At 34.5% G+C, this 8,712-nt stretch overlaps 1 protein-coding gene across 1 annotated transcript in view; it reads right to left on the bottom strand.

The window, feature by feature from the left end:
- Positions 1–8,712, bottom strand: part of LOC111086007 — a gene marked incomplete at its 3' end in the record, with an annotated part of 36,259 nt that overhangs the window by 23,252 nt on the left and 4,295 nt on the right. The gene's annotated exons all lie outside the window — the stretch shown is intronic.

Here is an 8,712-nt window from a genome sequence, read left to right on the forward strand (position 1 = left end):
ATATTAGCTGAAAGGTGTATCTATGACAAAAAATCTGATGAGACATTTCAGTTGGTTGATTAGCAGAAAGTTTTACTAAATAACGTAAACAACATAACGTAAGCCATTGGAGGTCGTTGTTCATAAGGGGTAAAAGGTTTACCGATATATAATATAAAACTAGCCACGTTTTCAGTTGGCTACTCAAAGAGAGCATTTTTTCTACTTTACAACTTAATACAAGTTATATTTCGAGGAATCTAATCGCAAGACGTAGTTTTATTTTAACAAAAAAGAACAATAACATAAGCTACGTTACTTAGCTGGTTTTGTTTTATATACAACTCAAAATAAAAAATGATACTGATCGACTGTTGATACATCAACATTATCCAAAAGAAAACTACTTTTTACAACAAGTTTGTGCTGCAATTTGTAGTTTCTGCTAAGTATAAATATAGTCTTTGTTCTGTTAGAGCAAGTTTAAAACAGGTATGTATCAGACAAGTGAGAGAGTTTCGTGTGACTAAGAGTGTGATATCCCACAATCCCAGATTACCTACATTAACAATCATTTCAACTACACATACTTAAAATAGATAAGCCTGTTGAAGTATGTTACCTATATCAAAGATAAAAATTAGCATCAATATATAACCTATTAGATCCTGTATACTAGGGCATTAATGAATTAAATGTAGAGCACTTACACAAATATTTGATAATTTTACCCGAATATGCTGAATTAAAAGTATATCCTCTACTAGTTATGAAAAAATGAAACGCAATGGTTCTTTAACTACAATATCTCCCCTTTCCTTATTTTAAGGATTTCTTAGACCCTAATCTTAACCTTAAGTGTTAAATACCAAATTATGAGTTTAATTAACGAGGATATACGTTCCATTATCACCTCATTAGGTTATTGCAAGTTTCATACTCACCTCCTAACATGATGTCATCACATTTCTATGTTCATTAACAATGGAAAAAATATATATTTAAACATATGAGCTCTAATAGACAGACAAAATAAGTTAAAATAAAATTGAAAGGATTAAAAATAGTTGTATTTTTGTTGATGTTTATTATAAAACTGAACAATTATCGTAAAGTTATTGTAACTGAACTGGTACCAAATGATTAATAATGGCGTAGCAGTAAAAGCAAATTTGAATAAAGTGTTAAAATATGTCGTAAAAAGAAATATAGAAACAAGATAGTTTCTCATAATACAAAATCTGACCAAACATTCATTTAAATAAAATTCAAATAAACATACAGAAACAAACTTACATGTATAAAATGCAAAATGGAATTAGCTACAATGGCTCATGACAATATTTCAGAATATGAACATAAAGAAAACGCAATACGAGTTCACGTATAATACGAGATAATGGAAAATACAGGACAATACAAAATGGCAACATGTGTTTGTGTGTTTCAAAGCAAAGCCACATCGGGCCATCTGCTGTGTCCACCGACAGGAATCGAACCCATGATTTTAGCGTTGTAAATCCTTAGACTGACTGCTGTTCAAGCGGGAGCACAAGTATGAGATTGAACTGAAAATTGAAACAAAACAATACAAAATATTTTCAAAACAACTGTACACAGAATTAAAAAATTAAAAACCAACAAAGGAAAATCAACTGAATATGATTACAAATTACAAACTCAAGATACAGTTACATAGTAAATGAAACTCAATTGAAAAATAAACAATACAAGAGAAAAAATAAAAATCCAAAGACACGTAAGTAATACATACGGTATCTAAAAGCCCCCCAGTGGCACAGCGGTATGTCTGCGGACTTACAACGCTAGAAACCGGGTTTCGATACCCGTGGTGGGCAGAGCACAGATAGCCCTTGTGTAGCTTTGTGCATAATTAAAAACAAAACGGTATCTAAAAAATAACTGCCTTCATACAGTCGAAAGGAGGCTGTCAAGAGCCTTTGTAGACTTCTTTTTTGGAAGAAATCTTTGATCCTATGAAAACCTATTTAGTCATGCCTTCTAATTCTAAAGCCAACAATTCTCGTTAGTATCAGATCTGAACTTCGTCCAATCTCCATGTTGCACCCAGATACTGGCCTCCATTAAGCTGACCTAGAGCTGACAATAGTACCACCACCAGTCTGTGTTCTGTAGATCCAGGTAGTCAGAGTAGTGAAGGATAGTACACTTTCAAACGTAGTGGTTGGAAGACGTATCCAGACATTCTGCATATTCACAGATTTAGCAACGTTAGTGATACGAGACTTGGATGGTCACCAGATCTTCAAGAATACGTTCTTTGGGTTGGTGTTTTTGTGCAAATTTTAAGACGTTAATACCCATCTCCACAATGCAACATAGTAGTCCTGCACCCCTCAACTTGACAGGGGTGCTGATGTTTCATCCTTTCTTTAGCATACAGGAAGGAGAATTGTTGTGTCAGATTCTGGGTAGCTGGACTGTTGGAATGGTAGATGATTTTTAGTATTTTGGTGGTACCAAACACCAAAACATTGAGGTCCAATACCATCAACATTGTTGGTTTAACTCAACTTCCCTAAGCTGATTTTGGCTCTTTCTCCACTGAATTAGGCTTTAAAGATTTAGCAATTCACCTGAGATAACTGGCATCCCAGTGAGTTCATCACTCTACAAGCTTGCCAAATATTACATCATATTCTTGGATAGTCTACTTGGATTCATACACAAGATAATAAAGTCAAAACTGAAAACACCAAGTCAACCCAAGGTTAAATGCTAGTAAAAGTCATCTAGTGGGATAAAGTAGGGGATTGGTACAGGCACTCCCTCTACTGAAATAATACACATGTCCCAAGTACTAAAGAAAGTCCAATTCACAGAACTTCGACGGAACAATGGCTCATAGCAATAACAATAAAACATAAGGATTTATTACTAAACGTGAATATTATGAAAATTAACCTTAGAGTATTGCAAGTTGATATACTTTTGGCTTTGAATTCAAAGACAATTACTTAACCAGTTAAAAAAATCACCTTCCACGCAACAGGGTATGAAATTAGCATCTAATAAGATCATTAAGGATTTAACGACAAAATAAAGAAGGATGAGAAATGTTGTTCTTTATACAATTTTCGCTTTCTATTCTGAAAAAAAATAGTAAAATCATGCATGACTTTACTATGGATAAATAGAGTTAAAAGCAAAATTTGTATTTTAGAGCTACCTTAATTGGAAATAATAACAAGATGAAATATTGAAATCTATTTACAAATTTAAGGAATACTTTAACTTTACAAACTGGAAATATGTTTAGATCCAAGCTACTTTAAAATAACAAGTATACTGTTTTTATTTTGAATAAGCCAATAATGTCACCTAAATACAAACTGTCAAAAAAAATCTCCAAATATTTCAGTTGCAGGCTAAACTATTCCTTCACAAACACCAACGAATGAAATGGGTCGATATCATGTTTCAATTTGGTGGGGTATACACACTATCTTAGAAAGTTTGTGTGTGTGTGTGTGTGTGTGTGTGTGTGTGTGTGTGTGTGTATGTATGTGTGTGTGTGTGTGTGTGTGTGTGTGTGTGTGTGCGTGCGTGAGAGAGAGAGAGAGACACACACACACACACATGAGAAAAACATGTTTCTTTAGGGGCCTAAGCTAATTACTGTGGTCTTTTCCAAAGATGACAAAGTTTATTTGCCTTAAATTATGTCTTCTTGTATATTTAAAGTTAATTTTCATAATCAAATTACATAAAATAACCTATATGCAAGATAAAATACATATGTGCGAACACGTACATATGTAACTAGCCATTACATATTAACCGATTTATAATTGTAGTACATGACGTCATCATCCAGCAGCAACTCAAAAGCCGTGAAGACCAACATCATTGTCAGTCACTCCTTTCCATGCACTAAAGCATGTTTATGGAATTCAGAAGCAATTGAACGAGTTAGACCAACATCAAATCAAAAGATAAAGAAATTTAAAGTAATAATGGATAGAAATGGACCTTTACCTCACAATGCAGACCCATTCTCGTGCTATCATGTATAATATTATATTCACCTGATTTATTACTGTCCATTACAATGCTGTATTAGAGCACATCTTTCTTAATGTACTCTAGGAAGACCTAACAGAACTACAGCGATCATCTGCAATCTCACATGGCAATACAAAACAAAGTTGTATTAGCTTATGTGTAAGATCACAAGTTCACTCTAGAAGTTTCTACAGACATACTTCTGGTAATATTTGCCACAGATCTTAGCACGAGTGTTTGAAAAGCAAGGACTGTTAAGTCCTTTCAGTCGTCATCAACAGCCAAAATCAACCATTAATTTCGTCTTTCTTATTTGACATTCTCATCTGTTTTAGCTGTCCTGCAATATCTGTTCCACTGAAATGTCATTGCAACTTATTAGATAGATTGAGGAGTTATAGAATAAAGGTAAACCAATGTCTTGCTACGAAACATCATTCAACAGTTCCTACAGTAAGTGCCAAAACACATTTCAGTTGATAATCCTTCAATCATCCAACTGTCCCACACTTTAATCAAGTAGTTATCCCTTAATATCTAGTAGATATATTTCTGTGAACGACAACTTAATAGCTCAGAAAATAAAGAATTTCATTTCCTCTCTTTATTGATTTTTCATTCAACTAGTCATACTAACTGTTCTTCAAACAGTTAATCCCAGCAATAATAACCAGGTGACCAATATCAGCATTTTAAACCACTCTTATAATAGGATTTCCTCATTTGATATGATTCCTCACAGACATAATCACTTGAATTCAGACCTTACGAAAAGTGCTAAAATCAATCTACTATTCAACCCTAATTTCTGAAGTAAACAGTTTTCAAAAATATCATTGATGATATAAAACCTGTCTTGTTTTTGCTAAAGATGATATGGTGAAGGTGAAGCGACCACTTTAATCACAACGAACACTCAACACAATTCTGAAAAAAAAAACTGGCTACTGAAATTGGTTTCTCGATCCATTGAGATTTCTATAGCTCCTCTAAATTGTGTTCTCATTCTATAGCCAAAACAGCAGGGACAAATTGTGCTAATGTATTCAACAAAGGATAAGTTTTGATTTATTTGGTGGATCAATCGATAACAACGGACCCAAACCAATTACCTTTCTCAGGTTTGGCAAGAGTACCAGTTATATCTAGGGCAATTCTCTTTAAGATAGAACCTACATCTCTCTGCCAGCGTTTCCCAGACACTGCCAGTTTATGCTCTGGATAGTGTACGTGGTACATTGACTACACCATCTGCTTCCTCGTTCTTGGAATTCTGCGTGACTCGTCCTATTCCCCAACAATACTTGCATTATGCAAAATCTGAAAAATCCCCTGCTTCATAGCACCGAGCACCACTGGCTGAATCACAGGTCAGTTACTATCCCTCAGTGGTCCATAACAACTTACAGCATGCCATCCTGTATTAGTAGCCTACTACACTAGTACTAAATATTTTCCACACTAACACTATGTTTTGCCAGTTTGTGACAGTTCCGTTTCACCACTTCATTTTTCTGCATGGTAAGTAACCAAAGTTTTTGATGTATGCCTCAGAATGTTCTTGACTACCTATTTGTCACTACATCTAAGGTTTGTCAACAATACCATTGCTTCTATTGCACAGGGTCCAGGATCTGGACATGCAATTAATGGACATAATCTCATCAGCTGGTGAAATAATATGTTGACATTTTTATGCTTTTGGATTGTTGTACAATATAACTGTCTTCCATACTGTTGTCTAACGTGCACTCATACGTTATGGACGCATAATTCACTCCAACAGCGATTTTTCTACCATACAAGTAACAGCAAGAATGTCTGACAAATACTACAACTGCAAATAGTTCCTTCTTTACCATATGCTATTGCTATCAGGAGCTGGGAGCTTTTAGCTTACAGTTTGCAAATACAATTCTATGATCCAAGCGATCCTCTTCCTGTGTAAAGCTTTCCCCGATTCCACTATCACTAGTGTCAGTATCAAGGTTGAACAGACAATCTTTACAAGGACGAACTGATACCAGTGCTTTGGTTAGAGCATGTTTCAAGGATTGGAATGTGTGTTTACATACCTGGATCCACAAAATCACATATCGGCTTTGGTCAGCGCAGACAGTTGCGTAGCGATCTTTAATAAACTGAAGACAAGCTGTCAATTGCATAATGCAAAACCCAGAAAACTTAGCACTTTTTCCATTTGGTCTCGGGCTGGAGCCAGTTCTTGACCACGGTGATCTTTGCACACTGTTTCTGTCTACTCTGCTTCTTTGGACATGAAGCACATTTCCTGGTTTCAAATTCATTAACAACCAGTGTGTAGTTCACAAAGATTAGTCATTGTAGTCATCTAAATCTAAGCTACATCAGCCCCTTGAAAGTAGAATGTGCATTACACTGGCCAAATGGACTAACGCAACATTAACACAGTCCTTCCCAGGCAATGAAAAAAAGTTTGAGATCTACTTTTATCGTGCAATTTCACTTGCCAGTAGCCAGATTTATCACATTGAATCAACAGATACCCTTTCATATAGATCTAGATATTCATCTGTACAAATGGGAGGCATCAACACTTCCTACAACATTCACTTATCTACAATCAATACAGATCCTTGGTTTTACTTCTTCTATCGAATTCTTCCCTTTAAATTTCTTTGAAAATTATAATAACAACTATTGTGTACAACAAAACGAAAAACTGCAGATAGATTAACATATGGTCCTTATCTAACAATTACATAACAAACGAAATAAAATTAAATCAACTTATAAGCCAGTGAACAAACTTTCAAATAAATTTAACAAAGAGAAAAATATGATAGAATCCCACAAACAGAGTATTTATTCCATTGCTTGTTTTTGTAACCGTGCTTATATTTGTCAAATTGTTTGTTTATTGTTAAATACAAAGCTACACAATGGGCTATCTGTGTTCTGCCCACCGCAGGTATCGAAATCCAATTTTTAGTGTTGTAAGCATTCAGACTTACCACTGAGCTACAGGATGGCTATATTAGTCAAACAAAAACTCTTGCAATTAAAGTTAAGGAACATAAAGACTACTGCCATCGAAAAGAAGTTGAAAAATCGGCTTTAGCGTTTAAGAGTTCATACTACCAATCATATAATTAAATTCAATCAATCAAAAAAATCATTTCAGAAGATCCAGATTTTTCCATCAACACAACACAAGAGAATCGACAAAAATATTTAAAAATACTGAAAATATTCTCACTTATGAAATGGAATTTGAACTCAACATTATTTGGAAGTCTTTCTTTTTTAAAAACTTAGTTTCTGCACTATCTTGCCGACAGTAAACCTTGGCCCTTCCGAGATCGTTTTGAACCTGAACATACAACACGCTGAGAATAGTTTTACTCTATCCCTTGATAATGAAAGTGTTAGCCTGTCAAAACTAGTAGGGTTTTTGTTGTTGTTAATTCTATAATCATTTGTGCATTATTATACTGATGTGTTATCAATATTTTTTTTTACAAAACTTCAGCTTGTTCTAGATCGTACAAGTCTCAGTTTCACCTTACTTATAATAAGGACGAACACTAGCTCTTGGCTTTATTGTCCGAGTGGAAATATCGTGCTTCTTATTTCTGTTACAACTTAAAGTAGTTAAAGTGTCTTCAACACCATAGGAGGAGCGTTAGTTCTATATTTAACAGTGAGTAAAAGTACCATGAAAGCTTATTTTTGAAGGTAATGGTGATTATACTTTAGAGAATAATTTAAGAAATTATTCAAGTTTTAAAACTGGCTTTGGAAATGTTTATTTTTGGAAATGTTCAACTGTTTTCAAATATTGTGAAATCATCTAATTTCGGAATTAATACATAGAGTTTCGCTCAACTTTTCCCTTGTATTATTACATACAAAATAAACATGATCTTTGACTTTTATTAGTTTTTAATCTTAAAAAGATTTAAACTGAAATCAAAATGTCAATGTTGGTTTTGACGTAGAGGTAATCTAGATTTTCTATGGATAAGACGTTACTTTGTGGTTAGCGTGTTAGACTATGAATACGAGGGTCTGTGGTTCTCATCCCCTTGCTTCGAAAACGCGCTCTGCGCTTTGGTGCTGCGAATTCTTTATAATAGTGACGATGAAATCCAATATTTCGATTATAGTAGTCCGAGAGTTGGCGGTGGGTGCTGTTGACTAGCAGCCTTCTCTCTCTCAATCAAAATTAAGACGGCTAGCGTAGATAAACTTTGTGCGAATTTCCAAAACAAACAAAATCTACCACTACTGTAAAAATTAGTCACTCATTCCATTTTGGTGACGTGGTATCAGGCAGGTGGCAGCACTGCCTGCGTAAGGGTGGCTCGGATTGTTCATCGAAATGGTATTCTAAATATCTCATCAACAGGTCAGCAGAACTTTACAATGCTATACAGTGTTTCCTTTTATAACAACATCTATGTAATGATTGAGTCACAAGTTCTAGAGATCACTGTAAATACCATTGCAAAAATAATGGTTGGAGACGGATTGAGTGGGTAATGAAGAAAAACTTTAATATAAGTTTAACATAACAGCAAATGTACAACGTTTCGACAAGGTTTAGGTTACGTATACATTCACGGTAACGTATTAGTCTGTTCTTGTTAAACTTAATTATTAGTAGTTTTACTTTCTATTACCTACTTCTAAACGTCTCCTACC

Source organism: Limulus polyphemus, unplaced genomic scaffold (genome assembly GCF_000517525.1).
Source record: "Limulus polyphemus unplaced genomic scaffold, Limulus_polyphemus-2.1.2 Scaffold776, whole genome shotgun sequence".
NCBI lineage: Eukaryota > Metazoa > Arthropoda > Merostomata > Xiphosura > Limulidae > Limulus > Limulus polyphemus.